Source organism: Puma concolor, chromosome A1, assembly GCF_028749965.1.
Source record: "Puma concolor isolate L17-30 chromosome A1, mPumCon1.1.hap2, whole genome shotgun sequence".
Taxonomy (NCBI): Eukaryota; Metazoa; Chordata; class Mammalia; order Carnivora; family Felidae; genus Puma; species Puma concolor.
In genome coordinates, this window is record NC_141667.1 from 36,566,129 (window position 1) to 36,572,128 (window position 6,000).

Genomic DNA, 6,000 nt, shown 5'->3' on the forward strand with positions numbered 1-6,000 from the left:
AGGATTCTTTGGTGTGAGACCTAAAGATCCACATCCCAGCAGTAAGAGTGAGCCAGAAGCTAACCATTCACATAGAATATAGTTTACAATTGAGTCATCTAGACAGCTCAGAAAAATTGGAACTTTTGAAAGCAGATTGCTATGAAATGTGATTTCTAATGTCCCTAGGAATCTGAAAGATGCAAATCTGGAGAAAGAACATTTTCCTAGGCCTCAAATTATTTCTACAAATAATTTTTCAAATACAGTTTTTCCATATAATAACTGGGCACAGGGGGAGAAAGACAACAGGAATGAAAACTCGCAGAAACAGTAGACAATAGAAACAGATCCAAAGTGGCACCAAATATTTGGATTGTGAGATAGACTTTAAAATTCACATGGCTACTGTGTTCAAGGAGATAAAAGATTAAAATTTCAGTAGAGAACTGGAAATTATAAAAAATATTACTGAAGACTTGCAAGAGTCATATTTCAGAACTAAAAAAAAGTAAATAAAATTAAGAACTAAAAACATTGTATTAGTTATCCAATCTGCATAATTAACTGCAGACTTAACTTCTTAAAACTACACACGTTTATTGTTTTACAGTTTCTGTGCGTGAGGAGTCCAGGCATGGCCTAACTGGGTCAGCTTCAGAGTCTCTCAGAAGCCGCAATCAGGTATTGGTATTGGCCAATAAGGTATTGGCCAGGGGGAGGGTCTCATTTGAAGGCTCAGCTACGGAAAGATCTGCTTCAAATGATTGCGGTTGCAAGCAGTTTGTTGCACAGGGGGCCTCAGTTCTTTCAAGGCCATTGGAAGGAGGCATCATCCTTCAGTTCTTTGCCATATGGGCCTCTCTCCAGTAGAGCAGGTTACGACAAGGCAGCTTGACGAAAGAGCCTACAGAGAGAATCTGCTGACAAGACTATTATTGGTCGGCAGCCACTATGGCCAGTCCAGGAACAAGGAGAGGGGATTACACAAGGTCATGAATAGAAGGAGGTGTGAATCACGGGATGATCTTAGGATCTGCCCACCAAAAGATTATAAACAGAACTAGAGAGAACTACTGAATTGGAAAGTCAGAATAAAATATTCATAATAAATGTTGTCTTCGTAAACTTTTGTTACTCTACCATCTCCAGTAAGGAGGGGTTGGTATTTATTCATGCCCAGAAACAAAGGCAGCAGTAGTGCGGAGAGAGGATAAATAAGGATACATGTTAATTGAATGTAGAAGTAAGAAGACCATTAGAGAAAGAGATGAAGTATCAAACTAGGCATTTAGGAATCCCATTTGTACTTGTTCTGGATGCCAGTGGATACCCAATCTGTAGTACTCTTTATAATGAGTTCTATCTAATTTGCAGCTGAATTGGTATTTTTTTTTAATTTTTTTTTTCAACGTTTATTTTTGGGACAGAGAGAGACAGAGCATGAACGGGGGAGGGGCAGAGAGAGAGGGAGGCACAGAATCGGAAACAGGCTCCAGGCTCTGAGCCATCAGCCCAGAGCCTGACGCGGGGCTCGAACTCACAGACCGCGAGATCGTGACCTGGCTGAAGTCGGACGCTTAACCGACTGCGCCACCCAGGCGCCCCTGAATTGGTATTTTTGATATTGATAAATAATATGCCGGTACATAATCAGTGGAAATATGTGTCTACAAACTGTGAGCTATTGCGTGCTATTTTACCTTCCCTATTTGTTTTGCACATTTTTTTCAAGGTGCACACATCATATTTATTTCTGAGAAGCATCTAGGTTTCTTAAAGACAGTATCCTCATGGGAGGATAATATTTGTAAATATATTTTAAGTTAGCATACATTTCAGTAAATTCTTTAAAAGTAAAAACAAAAACAAAAACAAAAACTTGACACGATGGCAGGTCAAGAATGAGTTTCAGTTTATCTCATAGGTGCCCTTTCTTTGTTCAGTTTAATTTTAATGGAAAATCTCTTTAAAATTGATAGGATTTCTTTAGAATAAACCATCACTTGTCTGAAAGGCCAGTTGCAGCTGGCAAGATTGGATAGGAAACAGTGATGTGGAAAACCAACTTACCTTTAACCATTGGTAAACAAGACCTCTAAACAAAGTCATTATAATTCTCTTTTTAAAGAATTTACAAATTTAATGTTCGTATCAGTTGCATATTAATTTGATAATGATCTCCAGCTGGATTCTTGCTGAATAAGATCCAGAAAGTTTCTTCATAATCTGAATAGATGCACAACAAGCTACGGGGGAAAAAGAAAGCATATGGTGAGCAAATTTTATAATGCCAGGTACTACATTAACATTAAAGCATTCCACATTCAGTGTTCATATACATTTAAAACTTTATGAGATTGTTCAGGTATTTATCATCAACTACCCAAGGGAACATATAGATAGATATTTATTTACAACAACCCTCTGTAGAAGCACTCAGTGAGACTTAGAAATTCATTTTATATATCAGATCATATCTTATGGATTAATGAATTTTATCCCTTTAGGTAAAGAATAGATGAGCTTTTGATTTTTATTGAGAAATCAGATTTTCAAACTATTTTGTTTCTTAGGTTCATTTTAATCTGTAGAATATATTATTTTGGCTATTGCTGTGAAATACATGATCATTATGGAAAATATGAAAAACACAAGAGAGGTGGGGAAGATCACCTCATGCTGTTAGCATTTTGATCTATTGCCTTATATGCACACATTTTTGTTAATACTTTATGTTTTTGAGATCATAAATGTTTTCACATTTTTAGTTCATAATCACTTTCCCAAATTACTATAACCTTCTATATTATATAGTCTTTTGGGGTATTTTGAAAGTGGTTGAATAATAGCAGTGTTAACACACTAAAAGAGAAATACATAAACATGACATTTCCATAATATTCAGTTCACATTCATTTACAAGGGGAAAAAGATCAGGCTTTTCTTATTCTAAAAACTTCGGCATGATAATTATATAAGATTAGCTAATGTGGGTGTAAATATATTTAATGTTGGAATAGTTCACAAGCGCGCAGATGATTAAATTCTGACTTTCAACATATTTTCAAGATTTCCGTATCTCACCACCTGGGTGTGATTCATAATTGGAAAAATAAAGGTTCTGTGTATTTGGAAAGCCCTGAAAAAATGAAAATATCTATACAGTCATCCTCTGGTGGAGGGTAATTTGTTACAACCTTTAGAAACTAGAGTTTTAAATATCAGCTGAAAGAACAATGCCAGGGGTCCCTGGTTGGTTAAGCATCTGAGTCTTGATCTTGGTCGAGGTCATGATCTCATGGTTTGTGATCTCATGGTTTAAGCCCTGTGTTGGGCTCTGTGCTGATAGTGCAGAGCCTGATTGAGAGTCTGTCTCTCCCTCTCTCTGCCCCTTCCTCCCTTGCACTCTCTCTCTTTCTCCAACTAAATATCTAAATTTTAAAAAAAGAAGAAGAAGAAAGAACAATGCCAGAAAAATTCTTTCAGTTCTAACTCTGTTTAAAGAAAATGTAAAATCAGTTTGGCAGTCGGATCTAAAATCTAGATTGAAGTCTTGCTTCTGTCATTAACTAGCTAAGTGACTTAGGACCTATCGCTCTTTCCTGAATTTAGTTTCTGCATCTCACACATTGAGGGGATTCGACAAAAAGGTCTGCAAAATACCCCCCTAGCGATGCTCATGCTCAACGAATCAGTTCTTCTAAGCCTGTCCCGGCAGATGTAATTTGCCATTAACATTATTTTTTAAAATTTCTTTTTTAAACCTCCTGTTTCTAAATGGCAAAGTGGTAATGTTCTTAAGCGCTAGAGAGTTGTGTGGGGTCTGGTTTGTTGTTTCAATGAATTTCCTCCATTGTGATATTTCTCTTTCCTACTTTTCTTCCCCATAGCACTATCTCCCGAGGCCAGACTCAGACTTTTAGAATAAAAGGACATTTAATGGTCAAGTTCAACTCACTATTCAATGCCTGAATATCCTCTAAATACTTTACACCGAGTACTCACTCGCCTCTGTGCCTAAAGGACGAAGAGGTATTGTCTCTCCTAAGGCTGCCACTTTCCCAGTTTGAACTGTATTTATTAGTAAACAATGTTTATTTTGATTTGAAATTGTTTTCTGATAGTTTCTTCCCATTCATTTTGGCTCTAGGTTTTATGGTAATGCAAGTATCTCCTTCATTCTTTTCAGCAGGTTCAAATACATATTTTAGCTTCTTGCTATGTTCTCCCCCACCTCCCTCCAGTGAGGGTTTGTTGCCAATATTTTCTCTGACATTTTGACTGTTTAATTCTCAAAGTCTAAAATATTACAATGCTCACTTTCCCCAACTGGGCCAACTTCCCAATAAACTTTGAGATTATGTGTTTATTTTTTACCAAGGAATTTGTCAATTTTATTATGGCAGTTATTTCGCTCTTACTAATTAGAATGAGGCCTTTGTGTAACTGTTCCCTTATTTCCTCTACCGTGTGAAAAAGGAGAGCCACTAACATTCACTGAGTAACTATTATATGCAAAGTACTTAGTCACGTGCAGAAATGTCATTTACTCTTCAAAACAACCCTTCAAAGGAAATGTCACTGTCCCTGTGTTTTGCTGCCCAAATGCAGAGTTCTTTGAATTAATATCAAATCTCACATAATAATAAATAAATACTTGTATGTACATCGACAAGACAAATAGGATGAAGGTAAAAATGCTTTCCAAGAAATAAGGTGAACGCTTTTATTGGCTTATTTTATAAGTTGAAGAAAATTATGCTGTTTATTCTTCTCCTTTTTTGCTATAACCTCATGAATTAGTTATTTGTGTGAATGCATCTGTTTTATTCTACATATGAAAATTCATTTGTTATTTACTAAAATTCCCAGGAATTTTAAGCAGTTTATGAAATAGTTTTTTTTCCCTCTCCAGAGAGTACGGGGATTGGCATAAAGTTTTAAATTGTCCAGATGGAAGAAATGTCTTTATTATTCTCGAAGCTTAGTTTCAAACCAAACTTACACTGCTTGACTTTGCACACAATTGTATCAAACTCATGTTGAAATAGAAAACTGAATGGCTCTTGCTCTACATTTGATATACTAACTTGAAAATTACTGAACACATGTTTGATAAACAAAGATTTCTTTAAACTAAGTGTTTCACATGTCAAAGAGGTCACTATGATTTCTAAAGATTCAAAAAAATATGGAGTATAAACCCAAACAACACATTGTCTGAAACAAGGACACTGAAGGACTCCATAAAAATCCGTTTTTTTCTCTTTTTCCTGCTTCTATTCCTTGCTAGGACCTACACCCCTACCCCACTTTACACTTGCCTTGTAATACAAATAGCATATGTCTCCCTTGTAAAGGACAAGGAGTTAATGATTTCTCTAGAATAGGTAAGACCTAAGGAAGGACCAGGTGAGAATGCCCGACAAAGCTCTCATAGGTGTGTTCCAGACCACTGGTGAGGAATAACACCTGGGCCCTCATCTCTGTTTCTGGACGCCCGAGAGGACACATACGCCAGACCACTGTCCTCAGTAAAAACCCTCAGACCCCAAACAAAGGGGAGAGGCCCTCTTTTCCTTCCTGAGTCTCCCAGACACTCCTCCTATATCGTCTTGTATCTGCTATCTTCAGTAAACTCTGCTTTCACTTCCTGCTGGCTTGCGTTTGCTTTCCATCCTACATGCAGACAGGGACCCTCTTGACTTGTCCTGCTGGACCCTCTCTGGGTCCCCAGAGCCTGCTTGCCAGCATTAGGTCCACATGGAACACGAATTCTATCACTCTTGTTGAGAATGAAGTACCATAAATCAGTGATTTTCCTTCTGACCAAACCCTTTCCCCTTTAAGTCACAAAAAGCTTCTCAATCATGGCATTTTCCTTCTCCTGAAACTATTTGGCCCATTTGCTGCATTTACCACTGCTGGGTCTCGCTCCTCGTTCCTGAAAGGCTGTGCTCCATTTTGTCCTCTCTTGAACCTTACTACCTTTTCGATTATTCCTCGCACACTCCATCC